This window comes from Vidua chalybeata, chromosome 5 (assembly GCF_026979565.1).
Source record: "Vidua chalybeata isolate OUT-0048 chromosome 5, bVidCha1 merged haplotype, whole genome shotgun sequence".
Taxonomy (NCBI): domain Eukaryota; kingdom Metazoa; phylum Chordata; class Aves; order Passeriformes; family Viduidae; genus Vidua; species Vidua chalybeata.
In genome coordinates this window covers 33880313-33903940 of record NC_071534.1, presented here as the reverse complement: position 1 = coordinate 33903940, position 23628 = coordinate 33880313, and the positions used below count along the sequence as shown (strand labels likewise).

Sequence of the window (23628 nt, the reverse complement as noted above, 5' to 3'; positions counted from 1 at the left end):
ATGTTGCCATTTCTGGTTTCAATTATTTTTTTAAAAAACTGAAATGCATAGAGGAGTTTAATGTTCATTTAAAAAATCAGTTTGAATCTTTTTATGCCTAATATCCCAGGATAGTGATTTTTTCATACTGTCCAGGTAAAGTTTTTAGATAAAGAGATTCCAGATTGTTGCTTATTAAAAATTAAATTTATTCTTGTCCCTATTCTCCTGTGATTACTCTTGCAAATACTGATCCTTGAAAATGTAGCAAAGTGTTGTAATGACATGGTGTTATTCTGCGTGATTAGTGTTGCAGAATACAGCCAGGTTCTTTTTTTGTGTGGTAAATGTCTATCTTATCCAGATGATTTAATCCAAATTATATCTGGATTAGAAAAGAAATTGCAGTCTGTTGAATTCACCAGCAAGCCTGAAATTTCTAAGCATGTCAATTTAAGACTATATAAGTATAAACAAAGCTCATAATTTCCAAAATATATGGCAGATATGATTTAAGACATTCTTGCTTCTTGTTTATGGACATCAATATGCATGCTGCTGCACAGAGAAGATATTTAATCCCATGCCAACAAATAACACCAAACCTATTTTGAAAAAGCCAAGTCACAACATTTTTATTCAGTTCTGCCTATCATCAAAGCTAAGTGGAAGAAAAAGAAGTGTCCTGAAAAGCCATTTGGAAACCTTATGGTTAACAATCTCCAAGCTAGTGATAAAAATGTTTCCAATACATGCATCTTGGTGTTACTGGTTCAGAAATCTCCCAAAACTGTGTTTCTGTATTTAGGAGTGATTTCTGGTTTCTCTTGGTTATGAAGAAATCAAAAATATTACTTACAGCACTAGTCCTGGGACCTTCAGTTGTACCATTCCCAGGCTCCCTGAGTAAGCAGAGATGTGCAAGTGAGAAATGCTAACAGCCAGAGATGTAATTTTGGTTCAGAGAAACTCTAATCTTATCTACACGGATCCATTCAACCTTGCTTTCTCCATATTTAGCTTTGTGATTCCTTCAGCTATGTCTCTGCAGGTCTGTTGAAGTGACTGAGGTGACAAGACCCCATAAGACTATCAGCCCCTGTATGATGACAACAAAATAAGATCTTCCCTTACATTTTCTGTTCCCCATCGCCTTTTTGCCCAGCCTACCTTTCATATATCTCCTCCTCTGCATTTCCATATATGGGTTTCTTTCACTTCCCTTCTTCCTGACAGTCTCTCTCATAGTATCTTTATCCTGATTTTTTAGATGTTGGAAGAAACTGAATTTGGCCTGTCAAATTCATACACATTGCATAGCCATGCCCTGTAACCGTGAGATGTGTTTACTGTGCCCTCCCTCTGTTCCTTTTGCCCACTTACTCAGTCTCAGATCAGACTTTCTGTGTGGAACTCATGTTTCCTGGCTTCAGTCGGGAACCCCTGAGCCAGCTTCCCATGGTTCTTCCTTACAGAAGAAAGAAACAGGTGCTTGGAGACATGATTTATCTCAGGCTTTTTAAATACCTACCTCTGGATGAAACTACTTGAAGAAACTACTTGTAAGACCTTCTTTCTCTCCTTTGACTAGAAAGGAAACCCAGATAACCAGCTCAACAACTGAGAGTCCTATTTGAGATATTTACATTTGGCCAGAAAGATCTTTAGTAGTCCTGCCCCTTGTAGACAGGTTGCAGAAAATGGGAATTTGAAATAGTAAGATGGTGAAAACCACTGTTCCAGCTCTAAATAGAAAAAACACAAGAAATATTTAGAGCTGGAAGTACCAATAAAGTATGTACTGTTGCATGGCTTTTAAGTTATACATAAAATGAAGCTAAGAAAAAAATCCAAATCAGCAAAAACTGTAATACCCAGAATGATCTGGTAGAAAAAAATTTTTACACTATGAGTTAGGCTTGATGCTTTAGATGTTACATCTGCCACTCTTCATCCAGTTTCTGAACTATAAAGATGGGATTTATGGCTTTACACACATGAAGGTGAGGAATCATAATAAAAATAAGCATACTGATTTACATGAAAAGTATGTGCCAAATAAAGCCTTAAATCATTTTATGCAGCCTGCCATTCAAACATATTTGACTGTCATCCAAATTGCTGGAATTGCCCTTCACACAGAAAAAAAAAAAAAACCCTCTGTTTATTTTTAGGATAATTGGAAGAGCAACATATTAGCTTCAAATTAATAAATAGATCAAGTTGTTTTTATAATCTTAATAATATTCTCCATTGTCCCTCCCTCCTTAACACCTATCTTCATTGCCTAATCATTCACATACTTTATTTTTTTGAGTTTGCGTGAGTCATGAAGTGCAGATTACGATGATAAATATATAATCTCTGCTTCCTTTTAATGTGAACTCAGTGGTGTGATTCACACCATAAGCCTATTTTACTCATTTTACTCATTTTCTTCATAACCTTGACTGTTTTAACATCAACAATACTGATGGAATCACATGTTTTTGCTTAAAAGCTAACATAAAGGTCTTATCTGCTTTACATTCTATAAATTCTGTCTGACACATTTTTTCCTATGACTGCAGCTGTTCATTTGAAATTACAAACATTATTGTAATGCAAGCTGGAGAAACTCACCTTAAATATGAAGGTGATATTTTCCCTCTGTGATGCCATTTAACCGATTTGTTTTTTACAGCTTAGTTCACAATCTCAAGCTCTGCTGGGACTGTTTTCCAGTTAGAAAATCAATACACTGTGTGTGTGTGTTGCCCAAACAGAATCCCACTTAGTGCTCTATTGCCTGGTCCCAAAGACCTGTATTCACTATACCTATATTCACACCATCCCTGATACCCAGAGCATGTAGTTTGCTTCTCCAATTTCAAAAGTGAGTAACTAATGACTTTGCAGTAATTCTGGGAGTGCAGTGCTTGGTCATCCTGACTGAGAGCAATTACGTGTGTGTCATTAAAGCAACATGTAGCTGAGCCATAATAGTCTAAAGATAGTAATACATCATTATATGTGCTTGTGCCTGAACAGCAAGGAACCATAAGATCTTCCTAAAGAGGAAGTTATTTGAAAGTTAAAGTAAAAAGCAACACAGCATAAGATGTTTTCTGCGCAATCCATTCAGGAGGCTCCATTGTGACATCAAATCACTGATTAACTGTGTTTGTGTGCTCAGAGAAAGACAATGATTAGAAGTTGCTGGTTAATTATGAAGTGGAGAGAAAACAGTGAGATCATTTGGAAGTGAACAGAAAAACACATAGACATGTTGTGGGAGATTTTGAAAGCAGAAAGATTCGCTTATCAGCTTCCAGACCTAGGGAAGGCAAGCAAGTGCAGAGACTGTTTCCTGTAGCTACAGGGGAAGTTTTGTTGGTTTTTTTCCTGAAAGCAAGTAATTTCAGATAAAATATTTTGTCCAGTGAGAACCAATAACCAATGGCCTGCCTTTGCATTCAGGGCTGAATATATGCCAGATTTATTTGAAGGGGTCTTTGCAGGGAACAGATGTGGGAGTATGTGCTGTGAAACTGTGAAGAGGCAAGAGGAGTAACTAGAGGCAGGTAAGGAGAGGTGGTGTAGGAGATTCAGAAATTTCCTAAAGCGGCTTCCCCCATGAAATCTTTATTTCGTGCTGCAACAGGACAAGACCTACTGAATGCAAATCTGCTAAGGCAACCAGATTGAATAGCTCTAGCCCATAGATCTTGGTCCATCCCTAGACCAGGAAATTGCATGTCAAATTGAAGAATGTCTTTTTTGCTCAAGCAAATGGCAATCTTACTATTAACTTCCATGGGTCAAGACATGCACGTTAATTAAAGCACCTACTGGGACTTGCTTTTTAAACATCTTCTTTGACCACAGATCTTTGAACATCTTTGGTTGCCATTTCACTTGTGATGTTTTAACAGCATTAAAACTTAATTTTCCATTTTCATTCAAGGCTGGAGTAAGTTTTGACATAACTCAAATTCCTATGGCTAATTTTAATATTAAGATTAAACAAGGCAGTGTTGTTCTACTTGAAAATCTCCTTTCCATGAAAACTTAATTTATAACTTAATGTTGAAGAAAGAGACCAGGGTTATCTAAACACTCACTATCCTGTTTACTATGGTTATCAGATGAGGACTAGTGTATATTTATTACAGAATTGTTAGTTCTGGTACCACTCACCTATCTGGACATTTTTTCTTCTTTTTTTCTTTCAGGATGACCACTGCCTGCTTATCCTGGTTTGAGAGGAGCAGAGGACACAAAGTCAGCTATTTCTATACCTGTGAGAGATAAACCATCCCTGTGATCCCTTGCCAGCCTGTCCTACACCCTTTACCTTCCATCTTTCTTCTTTCTCTCTCCTGGTGGAGACACAGCATTCTCCCACCCCTGGCCCTGGCTCCTCTGGCACTCAGCCACCATTCTGCAGCAGGTCTGACTGAATCTGATGTCTGCCAGAGACTGTTCTTCATCAGCCAGGCCCTGGAGGTAAGAGCAGTGACTAAGAAAGGCTTCTCCCAAGTAAAATATGACTTACTTATAGGAGCAGAGCACTTGGGGAGAAAAATGTTAATGTGAGATCAGCCGATGTCTCACCAGAAAGATCTATAGGCCTAGCTCTTCCTTGACCCTGCTTTCTGTATGGAAATGCCCCTGAAGACTTCACTTTTCTTAGCTTCAGAGCAGAGATCTTCTCTATAACAAGGCAATGCCTCTGTTTTGTGTGCTTGTGAACTCCTTTTGCCAAGCTCATCTGGTGAAGAAACTAATGGACACTGGAAACATTCCTGTGACTGCCCTGCTTCATTTTCCGCATGCTGCACATCAGCACAAGAGGAGTCCCTGCTTCTAAAATTGAACTCTCTTTCTTAACAACCTCATTTACCAGGACACTGAGCCAGCAAATCAGATGCACACGACTTGCCTGGCTGTGCTGCATCCAAGCTCTGCCTTCCTGCAACATAGGCTCTCCCCTTGAAGTTCACTGCAGGTAATTTAATCTCTAAGTGCATGTAGGTGTCTGGCTATCTACTTTTTCTGTTGCTTATTGCACTTGGGAATCTGGGAAAACTCTAGAAATTATTTGTTTCCTTGCTGCTTTGAAAGACCATACCATCAGAAAGACATATGTAATATTCAAAAATATAGTGGAATATCTCCCAGTATATCTACAGTTGATTTAAAAACTGTTCAGAAATATCTTGGTTTGTCTTTCATTTAATTATTAAATGGAACAGATCAATTATATAATTTGCACTCAAGGAGTAATCTGCAAGTATTCACAAATGCAGGCAAATCTTTTTAAGTAGTGTGTGTGTATATATGTAGTAAACAAAATGAAAACTCCTACTTATTTTTGTGTGGTTTAAAATTCTGCACATTAAATATGAAGGTCACTATTTACTGGTACAATCTAAGGAATTATTTTTCTTAAAAACAGTGACTATGATCTAGGTTCAGGAAGTCAATGAAATATTTCAGAATATAGGCTATCTTTCTGAAGACAGAAAAAAATGGGTGGGACAAATATTTGCTGCCTCTTGTATTACTTGTAGGGAGTAGTTGTGTTCCCTGTGTCATTGGAAATGATACAAACATGCATTATTACTTGCTTGTTGGCATACAGGCTAGAAATAAACTAATTATCTAATTAATGTATACCCTACCCTCTGGATCTCAGGTTTCAGCTCAGTGAGTTAAAGCCACTATCAGCTTTCAGGCTATGAGTTAAGTCTCTGCTCCCAAAATGTCGGTGGGAGGACTGCCATTACATTAACTGGGATCAGGATTTTATTCCATGAGTATTCTTTAGGGAAGATCAGAAATGCTGTGTTAAAAATTCAAATGAGAGAAATCTCAGCTTACAAGTAAGTAAGGAATTAATTTCTTTCCTTATGTAAAATTATTTGGTCAATACCCAGAGGCAGTTAAGACTGGTTACATCTTTTACTTGCTGCTAAAAACTCAGCAATTCACACCTAGAATAGATTTTGTTTTTACTAACAGAGAAAAAGACTCCAGATATTTAGCTTGTCACACAGATATGATTTATTTTAGACCGTGCATCAGTCTAGATTAGATGGCTTACGCTGCCAAAGTCAAAGGCTGGTTGTCTTAGAAGCCCTTCTAAGTGTACTAGAAAGTCATTCATCAAGTTATGTGTTGTTGTGCGTAAGGTTTTGTAGATGGCAAAATATGCAGATGTTTTTCCTCACAAAACAGATGAATACATTTCTTAGATTTCTTAGATTTCTTACATTTAGGATTTCTTAGAAAGCAGTGTATTGCTCCAGTGACAGCTGACCAGTAGTGCTTTTCAGCTGAAGAAATTCAGTTGTCTCTTGACAGGAAGAAGATTAGTAACCTCTTAATTCACCCAGCAACCTGCAGCTTCCACCAAAAATACTATAGGCTGTGTATACTATGTAAGAATTCACAGTATTTCACAAATGCTATGTCTCTTACTGCAGCTAAAACCCAGGATGCAACATCTTACCACTAGGCTTACAACTGGGGCAAAAAGAAAATAATAGAAACTCACTATGTAAAAATACATTCTTGCTATTTCTACATAAACTTTTCAGCACAAAAGCAAGATCAGAGCATCTGAGTGGTGAAGGGAGTGCCCAGTGTGGCACCCAGGCTGTGCAAAATTTGCTTTAGTCCAACTTTATTTACTCCTGGTTGTGGAACCCTGATGGGGCTGGTGCATAGCAAAGATGGCTAGTGTAGATGCCAGCAGTCTCAAAAAGGCTATTTTAGTAGCCAGGATTATTTGGGCATAAAGGAACCACAAAACCCTTGCTCACTGACTGCCTCACGCCAGTAACACACAGCAAGGGAGTGACAGAAGATGCTTATAGCATAGGAGGTTTTCACTGTTCTTTGGGAATATCTGTGTGACAAATTCCTCGGGTATCCTGGACTCATGCAGGTGTGCCCTGGTTTACCCATGCAGTAGCGTTACAGTTTTGGGGAGACAACTGAAGTGCTGAAGGTTACTTTTTAAAGATATGATGCTGACAAATTAAGTTCAAAGTCTAAGCAGGGTCCTTCCAAGTGGCAACTCTCCAGGCTGGACAGTTATAGCATTAACTTCTGTAAATCTTTTCAGAAGCTTCTTGGGCTTCAAATACTTCCAACATTTCGTCATTCCCCTTAAACAGGGAAAATTGTGGAATCCTTTTCTGGAGTCCAGAATAATTATATTCTCAGAAAATAAAAATAATTAAAAAAAAGAAGAGTTGGAAAACACTATATGCATTGGAAAACAGACTATATGATAGAATTAATTATCACAGTAAATACTGGCAAAAATGTTAATACAATAGCTTTCTCAGATGCAGTCCTGGAAACTGACGTTGATACAAAAAGGTGCAAAAAGAACTTTTAAGATATTTGTTTAGGACTCTTCTTCGTAGCCAGAGAATAGTGGAATTTCAGCTATAAAACCTCTGCCAAGCTGTGTACATATCTCACTGTAAAGTGTGCAGTTCTTTATTTGCATGTCCCAAACAAAATGAACTGGAGCAAATGTTTTTGTTGCTTTAAATCGAGTGCTTTTTCCTTCATCACGTTTGTTTGCTACTTCTATTCCTGTTAATTAGCATTCTGGGATATTTGGGAGGAAAAAATGGGAAAACGAGTGTCGAAGAAGTCTCTTCAGCAATAAAACTGATCACATTATTGCAGCAAGAAACTCACAAGACAAAGTGAAGAGTGTGCTCATGCAGCTGGATATTTCCATGAATGACTCAAATAAAGTATCAGTTGTTTAAAAATGAAAACTCTTCAGTGAACTAACACTTTACAGTAAAGATGTGCTTTCCTTTTTTTTAATGCTGTGACTAAAGTTACTTAGATAAAATTTGGTGTCCACCCTCCCATCTCTATGTAAAACAAAAAAAAAAAAAAACAAAAGAAGAAGACAAGCTGGAACAATGTTATATGGATTCAGAGAAAGAAGAGACTCAAACTGATGAAGAGTCAAAGAGAAATTGAAAGGAAATATCAGTCTGGAAAACTGAATAAATGAGATGCACTGTATTTGGACCCTGTTGGACTCTGTTTCAGACTCTCAGAACGCCTTCACTTGGCAAGGCACTACACCACTGCCTATCACTATTTTTTGAGCTGATGCATGACACTGGGTTCACACATTTCTTAGATAAATTAATTCATCTGACACAGAGTCTTCTCTGCTACATGGATAAAACAAAACATATTTAGTGCCATTTACACCACAGAAATTGAATGCTCATATAAATGTGCTACTGGATTTATACTGAGCTTTCAGAAAGTCACAATAAGAGGAGATCCAAAAGACTACTGGATGCAGGAGACTTTTTCTAAAACCTCAAGTGTTGGAAGTTCATCCTTTCAGTTTAAGGAACATCTTTTGAATCCTGTATTTCTCAAGAAGAAAAATTTAAATGTTAAATTATAGTAGTCAGCTCTTGAACTGGTAACAACTCAGAACAGGGTTCAGTTGAAGAATAAGAAAATAATTTTTTAATTTAATTTGCAGAAATTTTAAAGGCTTGGTGTACAGAAAAAGTTGCTGGAAAACTGCAAATCTCACAAGAGCATAGAGGGAAATATGCTTCTGGAGATGGATTAATGAGGAAAATTGAGACAAGGACCAATCACTGAGCATGCCACTGGTTGGTTGACAGAGTGAGACAGTGGGGTCTGGATGGATCATGGTATGGCTGATCATGAGACCATACTGTCATACTCTTGCACACACCCAAATTAGTTAAAACAGGCTCAGACTTGCAGGCTAGAAGTGTGCAGGCTCCAGAGGTTCATCTACAGGAGGGCTGGGTGTCATGGGTGGCACCACAGGCACTGCTGAGCAAGGACTGCTCACACTCAGTGTGGCTCATCCCATTTGTCACACGGTTGTTTTTCTGTATGGTTACATGCTGTGTGTGCAGGGAGGTGTGTCAGGGAAGGAAGGTTATCCTATGTCAAGGAGAGCTGTGGCACTGCTTTTGTCCTTTTGCACTGGTTGGACGCACAAGCAGGGCCAGGCTGCACCCTTGGCATCAGGCACTGCAGGGCCTTGAAACCAGCCTGGGCACAGGGGGTGAGCTCAGCCACACCTATGCCTAGTGTGAGTGGCAAACCTCAAGTTTCACATCAGGTTTCTGGACCAGAACAGGACTTTGTAATGTATTCCAGTGGCTTTCAGAAGGTGGAGGCATCTCACATCAGCAAATATATAAACAGTTATTTTTTAAACTAGATTTATAAATTTATATAAAATATTAATATATTTCTAAATCTAATATAAATCTATTTTTAAAAAGGAGCTTTTTAATCCTAGGTACTTACATCCATATTTAATTAAAAAACTAATTTATTTAAGATAACATACTTGAATATGTATAATTAATATCTAATTTTTAAAATATTATTTAAATTTGTAAATCCAGAAGTAATGGGATATGGCAATTGGCATCCCAAAGCCATAAATGAGTAATGACATTGTTGTGATTTCGAAAGAAGCCTGTTCCTAAAAATACTGACTACATTTTCACGTACATCTAGGAAGCTTAACAAAAAAAAAAAAAAAAAAAGGCATCAGTGACAAGACCCTGAAGTTTTGTCAGTGGTCACAGCCTGACTGAGTTCAAGAACAGTTTGGACAATACTGTCAGGCACACTGTGTGACTCTTGGGGATGGTCCTGTGCAGGGCCACAAGTTGGACTCCGTGATCCTTGTGGGTCTCTTCCAACTCAGTTTATTCTGTGATGATAAGGTATTTTCATAATGATCAGCATTTGCAAAAATGCCATGCTTGAAGACTATGTAAGGTTTTCTGTATGTTCTAGTACTTCCATAAGCCTTGGGGGCCATAGGAACAGCTTAGACAAGCTAAGTATTTTTCTAGCATCAGTACTTCACCATCTGTTTCCTCCTGCAAACATCATTCTCAGCAGGAGCCGAGCAGGGTATGTAGCAAGCAGTGAGAAATGGCAGAACTATAAAGTAGGAACACAGTATAGAAAAACCACTACTTATAGAGTGGACTGTCACCAAGGGAAGTAATTTTTGGGTTTTAGTGTAATAAAACAAAATAATTGTACCACATTGAACCTTTCCTGAAGTTTTAATACCAGATGCTAAAATATGAGGTACCTGATAATGTTTTTAAGTTAGATACAGTTTTTGACATAAAATTAGATTGGACAAAATTGTGATTAAATAGAATACAGCACTGCAGATTCAGGAATTCGTTTCAAGATCAGTAAACAAAAGAAGAAATAAGTCATGCTATTTTCACTCTTTTCCAATTTCTATGGCTACTGAAAACCAAGCTTAGAAACTGAATGATGCCTAACTTGGCAGATGAATTAAAGTCTAAATATCACTGTAATAGTGTAATTCTGAACATTATTCTAGCTTCCTGTATTTGAGTTTCCTTTACATGAACTTGAGATGAAATAGAACATAATTACTTGTTAATTGTTTTTCATAGAACAGACTGCAAGAAGAGATATATAGCACCAGGAAAAGGTAACAGAGAGAATATTGGTTTATATTCAAGCTGAACCTTCCACAGCACAATAATATATTTATGAACATCACTTCACATGAACTAAAGGCCCTGCATCTCTCTACCTGCCATTTGAAAACAGTGTAGGTCTCCCACGGATTTTGTGTTATCAGCTCTTATGGGTGGCTTAGATACTCCAGAGCTTCTCTAATCGCATCAGGCTCCCAAGTTAGGCAACTAAAATGCTCTCTCTGTGACTGAAATAGCCTTCAGGCTACTAGAACAACAGCTAAACAAATTCTGGGTTTATGCTCAGGCAGCAGGTAGTGAACTAAAGGAATTATGCTGGGACATTTAGATTGCATCGAGGATTTAGTAGGCAATGAACAGAAAAATTCATCTGGGAAGGAAACACAAGAAAAGTACTTCGGGAAATGATGCACTGAACACAAGAAAAAAGAGACATAGGTTTTGTGTTCTGATAAGAAAGTGATGTAACCTGCTTGCCTCTTGATATATCAGATCATACTGGTACAACTTACATGCACTGGAATGATTACCTGGCACATGATACTGGAAATGATTCAGTACTTAAGTAATGTAGCAGGCAAAGCTCCTTTTTCCTCATGGAAAACCTTGGCTCACTGAGTATTCTTTTGTACATAAACTTTGTTCCTTTAAGGTGCTGTGCAAGCCACACTGGGACTTCATTAAACATGTGCAATTTTTAGTTCATAGGATCACATACAATTTCTGGATCCACGAAGAAAACACCCCAATATATAATTAATTGCTTAAAAATTAATGCAATTTGATCTCATCTGGCTTGGCCCTGCTCTTTGCCGCTCTTATCCCTAAAAGGCTGCCACCCACTATTTGCTGCACAGAGGTGTTCCCCCTGCTCAACTCCATCTTTTGGTTCCCACATGTTTTGCCTGGAAGGACTTCTCTCTATTGGCCTTGTAGGGCAACACTATACTAGTACCACAGCTGCACATGGGGGTTTCTTCCAGTTCCATTCTGTTTTCTCATGGATAGCATATTTCTCCTTTTAGTAATTTCCAAGTTTCTCTTTTTTCTCTTAGTAAACAAAGATGTAAGGTAGCCACATTTTCTCATTTATTCTCTCTCCCTCTCTTAGAGCTGTCTATTCATCATGCCGGAGACAGTTTCAAAGGCAAACAGATTGTCACATTAATTTTCATTTGGCATTCAAATTTACCTAAATGAGAAGGTATGTATGTATTAAATAACTTCTAAAAACACTTGAAGAAGTTTGTAAAATGCTGACTGTTTTGAGTTCTTTTGAGGGCAGGAGGATCTAGAAAAGACACGTTTTGAGCAGCAGCAATCTGGATTGGGAGAGACTGCCAGTCAAAAATCATATGAAAGGAGCGTGGTAAGGAAGCAAGAGAAGTCCTTTCAGAACAGCTAAAGAAATATAAATATCCTTGATCCTTCCAGCTTGTGCTTCTTAGTCAGCTGCAGACTCAGAGAATTTGGGAAGCAGCTGAACTGGTACTAGTGGCTTCTTCCCTGCCCTGGGGCTAACAGAAAACTGAGATTGCAGAGGTTCTTCTACCTACAGTTGCCACTTCAGTCATCTTTGCTAAGCAAGAGCAGAATTTGATGAGGGATTGGTACTTTTCCATTAAAAAAACCCCAAAAAATTACAGTTCTCTCTTTACTGTCACAGCAATTGGCACCCCTGTAATCAAGCTTTCCACCAATGAATAGTCTTGTTTGGGTATCTTTCATTGTCAATACAAAGCTAAAAGTGGAAAGAGAGTTCAACTAGGACACAGCCAGCCGATCTGGCAGTGGATATTTTTCTAAGGATTTTTGTCCACATGAGTTCTGAGCACAAATGCCAAATGACATTCAGAAGAAAAAAGATTCAGCTGATAAAACTGTGCAGTAGGGCTTTTTCTACTATTTTGGCTGCCTGTGGTCCACAAATTATATTATACTTCTTGCTTGATTAAAAGGAAAGGAAGTAAAAGTAAGTACTAACCTTCCTTTTTAATTAAACTGATTAAAAAGGATCATCTGCGTGTTTGTCCTTTCATTTCATATTTCACTAGCCAAATGGGTTCTCAAACAGAGCTGTGCTGCAAGATAGAATATCTCTAATGAGGTAGCAACTTTTTTTTGCAGGTATCTACTTAGTTTATCAGGATGCCTCATTGTTAAGAGTCTCCTCTGCCCAAGCAGCTGTTCCTGTGATATTAGAACAACATGTTCCCTCCAGGACAGTGTGTGGAGTTATTTCATGTCCAACCAGAGATAAAATGTAAGCTACTCAAAAGGAACTTACAAATCACCCTGTAAAAGGAAACTGCAGAGAGACACATTGCTGGTAAGAAGAGAGATGAAAGGGTTATATTAAGCACTTACTGACCATATTTTTTCTTTCACTAAGCCACATTATGCAACCTGTCATGTGCAGAATACTTGCAGTTTCTAAGAGCTGAACAAGCATTGCAGATATGTACAGAGCAAATATCTTTATTGAAATGACATGTCAGAAAAATGAAGTCATTCTGCATGGAAGTCAGGATGTAGAGGGAACAGGTGGCAGATATGGATAATTTGGAAAGGAGTATGCAAAAGAATAGATTTAATCTGCATTGTTACAGGGGTCACTGGATATTTCTCTTCCTTATTTACACATATTTACTGAAAAGAGAGAGACCACATGGTAATATATTTTTAATCTTAAATATTCCTGCAGGGCAGGGCTGTGAGGAGCTGGAGACCGGCTGCAGCATCACAGGAGCAGGAACTGGTAGTCCCAGGGAGTTGAAATAGCATCCTGGCTTGTGGGCAGCACAGGGGGAGCCCTGGGAAAGGGTCAGGGACCCCTAAAATAAAAAAATGGTTTGCAATGGGTGCCAAACTTTTAGTTAGCTACATTTAAATAAGGTAATCTCCCATAGCAGATCTAGGCTTATTGTGTCTGAAGGTTCAGGATTAAATTTATTGGGAGACATTCTCACTAGCTGATTTGGAAATCTTAAATTTTCTTAAGTGCTTGTTGCTTTCTTTACCCTAGTACTCTGTCACTTGGGTGATTTGTGCCAGGCAAATTATAGCAGATGTCCTCTGCAGAGAGTCCTCTGACAAAAAGGCATTAAACACTTTAGCCTTTTCAGCATCATCTGTTTAGATCTTTCCTCCCCTAAATGCAGCAGACTAAAGCTTTCTCAGCCTTCCTCTTACCATTAGTGCAATTACAGAAGGATTTCCTGTTACTCCTTACAGGCATGGCCTTTCTGCTGCTCCCTCCCTAACAGTGTTATTCTCCCTTGCTGTTGCAGCAATGCTGGGGTTTTTAGTGTTCTCCTTCTGAGCCCAGGTGGGTAACAGAGCCTTCCACAGCAGTAGCTTGCACTCCCATCCTCTGGTCTCACAAATTATTTGTTTCCCTCTGAATTTACCTGTCAGCCTTGGAGGCTGGTGAAATCTGCTTATTTTGAGTATCTATAGCCTCATACTCTTTCTCTTTACAGAAAATAGGGAACTCCAAAACTTCAGAAGTAGCCCAGGCTGTCCCCATCATGATCTCTAAAGTTGTTGAATAGTTAATTCTTGTGTATTATTTTCCCAAGTAGTTAAAGTACTTCATTGCCACTCCTGTCCTCTGAATGCAGAAATGTAAAAGCATTCAGAAATAAAAAAACCTTCACATCTCTTGCTTTTTTGTGCTGAAACTGTTCCTCACTGGTACGTTAGCATATGAAGAGGTCAGAAAATTTTATTTTATTTTTAAAAAATATAAGTCACCTCTGATACAACATACTCAGATAAAGGTAAACACAACTCTCAGGTCTTGCAATGTAATTGAGCAATGTGTTGGAAACATGAAAACTGCAGATAGCTTTTAAAGAAGCTGTTTGTAGTTTAATTTTGATTCTCTCCAAAACTGCAGAATAATTTAATACTAAAGGATCTTATCCATATTGCAATGAAACCAAAAGAGAATCTCTTGTACTCATTGGTGGATTTTAGCTACAACTGCAAGTATGGAGCAAAATGAGATGTTCAATGTTTTAAGTTAAATCTCAATAACCAAAATTGGGAGGAATATTTTTAATTGTTTATAACCATAATATTATTATGCTTAAGATTCCCATGTTCTATTTTATTTCTTTTATAAGAAGCAGAGAATGTTCTTAAAAAGCCTCATGTGCAGAGGCTTTGCAAAATGCAGATTATCTAAAATATCCCTCTAAACCACAAATAATAGTGATTTAGCATTCACTTTATTTAGTTTCACTGCCTTTTTGAGTAATCCATACTGCTTTAAAAGCTTATGTTATATATATACAAACAAATAAAAAATTATGATAGTCAACAAAATACCGAACTATTGGTGTAAACAAACCTGTACAAGCATAGTTCAGATCTAGGGAAAGATGAAATACAATCCAGGAAGTAGTGTGGATAGCATGTCTAAATTATTTTTCTCTCTTCATGAGCAAGGTAGAAAACCACAAAGGATGTTTAAAAGAGAAGACAAAGTAGTAGTTTTATCTCCTGCTCTTCATTTTCTTGGCAGAAAAAGAATTACAATCAAAACATGGACTGACATCTCCAGAACAGCAAAATTTGGGTGAATATTTTTAAGTGCAAAAGCACACTTTTCATAATGACTAACTGGATGAAAAAGAAACTTCATCAGTATTTTTATGAAAGGAAGACACTTGACGTCACAACACTGAGGGGAAGCAAAAGTTATTTTGTAATACTCCATAAACTGTTTGCATCTGTAGATGTGCAGTGACAAGATATGCATTAAATATTTTCAGATTTTTCCTTGTTTATTTTTGGGAGCACTTTGCAGATGAAACTTGCACCATTCTCAGCAAAGAATGGTCCTGGGATGCTGTACAAAACCATTCTTCCATTATTGGAAAGAGACACAGCATTTTTAAAAGACAAAGCGACAGGTTGATAAGGGTTTTGTTCTGAAATCACAGAGCAATGAAACATGTCAGAGAGGTGTGTTTATTCCAACAGGTCTTGATTTAAAGCAGAGGGAAGCTGGGGGCTGAGCAGCCCAGCACCTATTCCTGTGGGACACAGTGCCGGGTGTTGGCATTCCAGCAGCTCTTGTTCCTGGACAAAAGGAGCTTTCACTTAAACTGAGAGGTATCGAGTAATGAGCCCCTGCACAACACAACAAACCCAACACAACTATCTCAGCAAGGCTCTGTTAAAGCATGGGAAATTTGCCATGGCCCCATGATTTTTCATTTTAATTGGAATAAGAAAGATTTCATCAACAATTACAGAGCACAGCAGCAAGAAATCTGTTTTTCTTTAGCAGCAGTTATTGTGCAGGATAGACAAAGAGCTAAGGTAGGAACAAAACCATTTTCAGTGTAAACATCTATCTAATCTGCAGATGAAGATAAAAACATAGAATCAAGATCTTTCAGATATCAAATATAGTGAAGAAGCAAAATCATGCCTTTTCCACAGCCCTAATATGGCTATAGTCAGTCTTCCTTACCTCTTATGAATTACTCTGCTAGTGCTGCAGCAACTTCTCCCTGTTTCTTGGCATATTTGAACAAGGGTTTTCAAAGAGTCATTCTTTGACCTTCCCAGGCGCTGCTCATTTAGAGTTTCATTTTATAGGTAGTAAGTCCAATAGGGGTCAATGAGGACCACAAGCATTAAAAACCAGAATGCAGCTTAGGATGCCTTGTTATGGACCTGGAATTTTCACTATGTGAAACTAAGCATTTAAATATTAAGCCTCAAAGGTGGTATAAGAGGCCATAATAATTAATTTTAAAGTTTTAATTTTAATTAATACATATCATAGCCTACCAGCTATGTTTTCCAATGTCTCATAGCCTTTGTGAAAATGACACACTGTTAAGCAGAGGAGCACAAGACTCAGAGCAGATTAACTTGGTTCAAACAGGTTTTTGCTGCCCGAAAGACTATTAATGATACACTGTTTCCTAAACTGAAGGTCACTATTCCATCCTCTGAATGCATACCCATTTCCGAGCAGGCAGTGTAAGATCTGGGACCTGGGCATCAGTGTGCAATACAAACCTATGTCTGGAAGACAGGTGTCCACTTTAGGACACAGGGAGATGCATGTATCTCTAAAGGTAATCTAAAACATACCTAGCAGATATTCAGCTAGAAATGCCTGCAATGATCAAAAGCCAAATTAAATAAAAATTTACAACTGTGCCACCGCAATCCAAATGTGAAGACTGTAAGCAGTGGTAGGAATGTCCTAGAAGCATGTAACGGATACTGGCCAGGTCCTCTGTAGTAACACCATATGGATCAATTTTTTTCACATTTGAAAGATGCATGTCAAAAAGATATGCTGAGGGTTTACAAAAATAACCCTTGGTTGGGATTAAAAAGATGAATAGAATTATTTCTTACAATAAGAGTGGTGAATTAAATGAAATTAGTAGAGAACAAACAGAAAACAAATAGATTAATTCCTTTTTTTAAATGTAGAATTAATTGAACTGAAGATTTTGGACTTAAAAGTTCAAAAGAGCTAAGAAAAATAGGTGAGATAAAATCAAGGAATGTAGGTCCAAAGCTGCCTATTAAACAGGACAATCCAAGTGCAATCTATATGGAAGAGTTAATTGCTATTTTTTTGTTGTTGTTTCCTATAGTTGGAAATAGCATTCTGAGATGTTTCATTAGCTGTACATGAGTTGAAAATAAGAAATTAAATATATTGACTGAAACCACTATAGAAAGAGCACATTTTTATTTTCATTACAGTTAAGAGCACTGATACCACGCAGCTGATGTGCTATTTTGAGTGATGAACCATGCCTATTTTGTCGTCCTACACCCTTCCCTGTTGTAGCACAAGAAAGAATAAGTTCTAATTCTCAAAGCTGAACTTACTGCCAGGTCCACATTAATAGTGAAAAACATAATCAATATTAATTTGGTGAAACAAATGGCTTTTGATTAAATAATGTTATGCAGAAACAGCAAGCAAACACACTGTTTCCTAGAGGTACATTCCTCTCTAGTCCTGGTAGAGATTGAATTTGAGTGTGCAATATATCATGTTTAAATTCACTTCTGTTAATAATTTCATCAAAAATACACAGAGACTGGTAAATAGTAGGCTAAAGGGTAGGACACTGACAGTGGTCGTCATGGGTTTGCTAAGCAGGAAAGCAGGAAATCGCCACACGTCCCCTTCTTTCACATTTCTCCCATGCACAAGGGACAGAGAAGAGGAAAAAAAACCAACAAAACAACTTAAATTCTGAACTACCTCCTACACTTTCCTGAGAGTTAAAATCCTAGCTGCATGTTGACCAGCTCTTGGCTCCTCACAGTTACTCACTGTCAACTCTGAAATCTGTAGCACATTAAGAAAGCACAAGTTGAGGACAGCCCAAAGTAAAGTGAATTAAAATTATGACAAATATTCCAGACAATATAATTCCCTTTTTATTCAGTGCTTTGGCAGAGTTTCTATTCTGAGATGCCAGAAGAACAGAGAAAAAAAAAAAAAAAAAAAGGAGGAATCAGGGAGAACTCATGTTAAAATAGAGTGCACCTTGATTTGAGCCTTAATGATCTTCTCTTCAAAAAGCAACTCTGCAAACAGCATGTAAGTATAAAGTGTGGTTTGAGGGAAAAAAAAACCCCAAAACAAATGAATAAAAGTAAGAATATATCACATCAGTCAATCTCTATTTCAGGAAGTGATGCAAGCAAAGTCTGCAGCAAAGTGGGCCTCCCAGAAATACTCTGCCACCCACAGCATTGTGAAACCTTCCTTTGGTGTGAAACACGGCTGGGCTTAGCTCCTGCTAGCAGCAGTTAGCTGCACCCCATGCAACCTTGCTGAAAGTTAGAGAAACAAGAAACAACACTGTTATTCCTCCCCCCCCCCCCCCCACTGCAAAAGTGTGTCTGATTAAACTACTGTTACAAAGCCCTACAACAGCAGAAACGAGTCCTGCAGTTTCTGATAGGAAAACTGCCTGCTCCACATACCACCAGAGGGAATGGAAAGGCTGGTTTGCTTGAGAGCTGTTCATGTTTTGGATCATGCCTCTTTTTGGAGCTCTTGACCTTCAACTTTTTTGTCTGGGATTTTTTCCCACTTCTCTCATTTTCTCTCCCATCAGCTGATTTTCTTTGTTTCTTTCTAGTTATAGTTTCCAAAACTGAACAAACAAGGAAAATACATGGTCAGGTAACAAAACTCAACACCTGACAATAACATTTAGGCAAAATTCATCCAACAATTACAGCTGATAAATGACTATAACACATTATTTTTAATTTGGCTGCCACCATAGTAAGTCTTGCATGTAGAATATCCCACTGCACTACCTCAAACCCGATACTTTCTAAGCATATCTACATGGACTATTTCCTGGCAGAGTAATGGCTGCCTGAAAGCTATTGACTAAGCAAAGTAGGACTAGAAGAGAGCACATTATTTGACATAATCTATCCTGCTCTCAGGATATTTGGTTGGATTTTTTTCTCCACTATTCCTTTGAGGCCACAGCTTCCCACTGCTGCCGCAGCAACGATTCATCTGCTATTGCTTTCTTGCTTTCTGAGCAGGGCTGGTGGCAGGAAGGCACAATTGCTCCTTGTGTTTATCTCTCCCCATCTCGCAGCCCTGACAGAGTGAGTCTATTTGGATAGCAAGAAGCTGTGGTAACTAAGCAGCCACAAAATTTAAAAGGGACATTTCCAGCTACTTGCACTCCTAACAGTAAGTGCAAAGCAAGTCTTTTACAATAGAATATTCTTTTTAATGTGAATGGAATGAGAAAAACAAATAGCAGGTTTTGTGTGGGTGCTTTACTTACATAATCTTAAACTAAATTTTCCTGCTTAAGAATAAAAAGCTCTACATCCTAGAGATGGTTTTTGCTGACAAACATATTAGCAATAATGTCATATTCCAGTTACAATCTCTATGTATTTCATCTTGAGCCTTCCTGTGAGAAGTTCAGAGCCATGCACAGCCCACTGTTCCTTCTTTCTCTAGACTGTAGCTCCCATTTCCTGATGGAATCAAACAGCCAGACCCACTTAACCCCTTCCTGGAATATTTAACACCCTGCATCTTGAAGAACTGTTTCAACCAAACAGTTAGAGAAAACATTTGAAGGGGTAAGTCTAAAATGCAAGCTTCAAGCCCAGACCTCAGCTTTCCCAACAGAGGTAGTGCTCAGATCTAGGACTTTAGTTCAAGGTCAGCCAGCAAGTCAGGAGTAGACTCAGCACACATACTGGGATCAGCAATGCCTCTGGTCCTGCCTCCTGTGCTTGGACTACTCCTGTTGTTTTTGTATAGAAAATAATGACTGCAACACTCTCCAAGAATGACTTACAGAATGGTGATGAGACTGCTAGCAGTAGTTATTCTTCTAGATGGGTCACTAGAATTAAAGACAAAATTTTTTCATCAGTGGTACTCCTGAAAAGTAAGATTTGATCCTATAAACACCACCACAGATTTCAGGTCTTCTGTGTTCATGCATAGTCCAAGGGTTTGATGAGATTAGGGTACAATTTTTACATCTCAAGCACCATTATCTTTAGTGGACTTCCATTATAGTTAAAGAAGGGGCTATGGCTGCATTTTTGCAAAGGTAAACTCTGCCTAATCTCTGCACTTGCCTGTCCTCTGGTCACCCTGCTGCCAGCACAGTCCCACTGAACCTGAGGTGATGCTCCGTGCCGCTGCATGGGGTGAGGGCTGGTTTGAGGAGGTTTGTGCTTCCTTAGTTTTTCCAAATGATGGGCAAGATTTCCCAGTGCACTCTGTCTGCCTTTTACTGCTTCAGGGATGCAGAGTGGTCATAAAGTTTAATTGCTCAATTAAGCAGGCTTTACAGTTGCTCTGTGTTGCTGGAGTGCCACAAAGCAGATTGTGCAAACTAGTGAAGCTGGATCATAACTGTGTTGAAACCAAGACACACATATTTGTGTGTGTGTGTGAGAAAAACATTCAATACCTGGGCTAAAGTATCCTAAATACAGGAGTGGATATACATTGTACAGGAAGGCACATGTTTCAGTGTTATGGAGCGAGTTACAAGCAAGAACCCTAATTCCCCCATATCTCTTTACAGGATGGCAGAGGGAGACCCCAGTGTGCAAGTCAAGCTGTCACAGCCAGGGTTCTGTTGAGGTTCCAAGATGGAGGGGAAACACAGAAGCTGGGGCTTCCTTCCACTCTCCGGGGGAAGCAGAAATAACCTTCTGTGAACGAATCACAGGAATAAGGAAAAAAAAATGCACATAAGCATCCATGACAATTTGCAAATGGAGGAATCTAAACTCTCATGGGGAGTGGAATTCAATGGAGGTGGCTGTAGGTGAGGGCTCAGACCACCTCTGCTTCTCATTGTCTGCTTGTGTTTTACCAGCTCCCTTTGGCAGCCCCACAGCTTTTGTCCCCACCCACCATTGGCGGGTTCCTGTTTCTTTTCAAGTCTCTTGGTTGTGGGTGATGCCAGATGCATGTGGCTAAGGAGAGAAGGACAGCAAACACTTTAGGGTGGTGGAGGCCTCTAGAGACAACTTCACTACAAATAAATTCTTTGGTTATCTTAATGCCAGCAGGCATCTCAGTAAAAGTGGTTTCATGTTCAAGAAAGATGCCTGCTTACTTCCAGGTTAATAATTTTTTTTTTAATTAACAAAGCAGTTTGCTCACAACATAAACTATTGGCTAGAGCAGTGCTGCTCAAACTGCCAGCTATGGCTACCAAAGGAGCTATGGAATAGTTCAAAAGGGCTGTAGCTTACAAAGAGTTAATCAATCCACAATATTTTTATATTAAACTGTCAACAGTTCAAGCCAGTAAGTATTTCTTTTGGTAAGTGGATGCTGTGCAGGGCTTGCAGGATTTTCAGAAACAGACACATCAAAAAGCAAGCCATGCTTGGAAAACCAAAATAGTATAAAATTGTGAAATGGACAACAACACCAGCCCCCAGCTCAGACCCCATAGTTTAGTGCCCATTTAGTGAGGCAATGGCCTGTGCTGGGGTCACGCTCAGCTCCTGACTCTTCCCACCTCTATCCCAGTCCTCCTGCTCCCTGCCAATGTCACATTGAAAAACATTGCTTCTGGGATCCACGCTGAAGTTTATCGCAATATTTTTTCAAGCATTAATTTTGAGTCCATGATGGTAATACAAATCAGCTGATTTCTAGTAATTCTTTAGTATAGATAAGTAGTGACAGATCTGATTTAGTACAAACACACTTCACTGTAGTTTGTCCACTATGTTTGAGGTGCAGGTCTTGCTTGGTGGTGATGGAAAATCCACAGCGACATTAGCATTCACTCTCATGGCAGCTAGCATTAGTGCCAACCCGGTCTGCTCCCGCTCTCCATACCACAAGGACACTCACAGCTATGTTGGGCTGCACACTAGCCAGCTTCGCCCTCCCCATCTCCTGCCACCCACACACATTTAGATCAGCACTGAGTCTGTTCCACACTGCTTGTCACAACCCTCTGACAAAGCAAAGAAAGGCAAAGGGATAAAGGGTTAGGAGAGAATTAGCAAGGAGGGAAGAGATGGAAGGAATACGTGGAGTGGAATATGCTTAAACAGATCATTGACTACGGTTTTCAGTTGTGTTTGAGGAAGTCTTCAGTAGAAAGCATTCTACAGGACTCCAAACAGATGACACAAGTTGCTAAGGTCACCTTAAGTGAACTGATTTCAAATCTAGATCAGATTAGAACTGGAGGTCTTATCACTAGATGGTTATGCAAGAGTCACATGTGAAATCATCAATTGCTCCTTATAGTGTAGCTCAAGTGAAACCCTCTGCCCAGCCTTTCCTCTGGAGAATTAATGCAGGAATAATTGAAAGAAAATGCATTTCGAGATTCATTTTTCATTCTCAGAACATCCCATAAAGTGGTTGTTTCTTTCAGACATTTGGGAAAGAATAACTGCATATATTCATTAGAGTAGTGTTATGTTGTTTGGACCAGAGCTACCTATTGAACAGTTGTCACATCATAACTCAGGGACATATGCCAACAAATTTGAAATCCAAACTCATGGACATTAACAGAAAGATGAAGAATTTAGATAAAATGTGCATGCAACCTCTAAGCAGGCAAGCCTGCACTGACATTGCTCTATATAAAGCAAGATTTCTGTTGCTATGGTTTCCAAATGGCCTCATTGTGAGCAATCAATAAAGGCACTGAATGAAATTATTAAATTAAAACTGCAACTCCTGATGCTGAAGGCAAGGACTCTGTGCATGTTCAGTCACAACTATAGGTTAGTTTGTTTAAGTCTTTGTGTTCAGAGGATTTGATCACTGCATAGACCAATTCATGCATGCACAGCCTGAGATCACACAGAGATGGTCTCTTTTTCTTTTTTGCAAAAATGATGATTTGACTTTTGTGCTGCTGAAAGGTAAATATCTGTCAAGATCATGACATACAACTAGCTGCAGAATATTTTGTTCAAAATGATAAATTGCTTTATTACATTTTAGTATTTTATTAAAGCACTATTAATATTATTTGTTATATATGAACTGTATGAATGACATTTCAAAAATTAATAAAATACAGAAAATTTCAAGTTTTCTATGATTTTAGTGAAAAAGGTATAAACACCAAGTACAGTCAAATTGAACATCAACAGATCTGAAACTGAATGCTGTCTATCGATAAAAAAGTATTTATATCAGCTCAATATGAAGAGGCAAAAATATATAATTACCATTAAATATCATTTGGGATGACAGAAGATTGTGAAAAATTATGGTTTTGGCTTACCTATATAAAATGCTGCTGACCATGGAATAGAATTACATGGTAGAGATTATATGGGACCTTCTTTTAGAAATACTTTAACTCTTAAAATAAACAACTAGCAACTGAGTCCAGAATGCATAATAAACAGACTTGAAGAACTTTTAACCCTAATCTTAAAAAAAAAAAAAAAAGGAAAATTGTTTATAAAAGAATAACTAAGAATAACAGTTTAGAGCATCTCTAAATCCAATGGAACAATGGAATACATTTTTTAAACCCTTAATACGCTGATGTAATTGTCCCAAGCACAACCCTGGTGTGTCTGTGAGATACTTGACCTTTCA

General features: G+C 38.4%; 1 long non-coding RNA gene across 2 annotated transcripts; it reads left to right on the top strand.

Annotated features, from left to right (window-relative positions):
* The first annotated feature begins 3235 nt into the window (after positions 1–3235).
* On the top strand, positions 3236–7705 carry LOC128788575 (uncharacterized). 2 transcript variants are annotated; one of them, XR_008431131.1, is made up of 6 exons: positions 3236–3542; positions 4194–4261; positions 4356–4467; positions 4868–4969; positions 5660–5846; positions 7587–7705. It is a non-coding gene; the product is annotated as an uncharacterized LOC128788575 (long non-coding RNA). The 2 variants fall into 2 exon arrangements; XR_008431130.1 differs by lacking the exon at positions 5660–5846.
* Positions 7706–23628: the final 15923 nt, after the last annotated feature.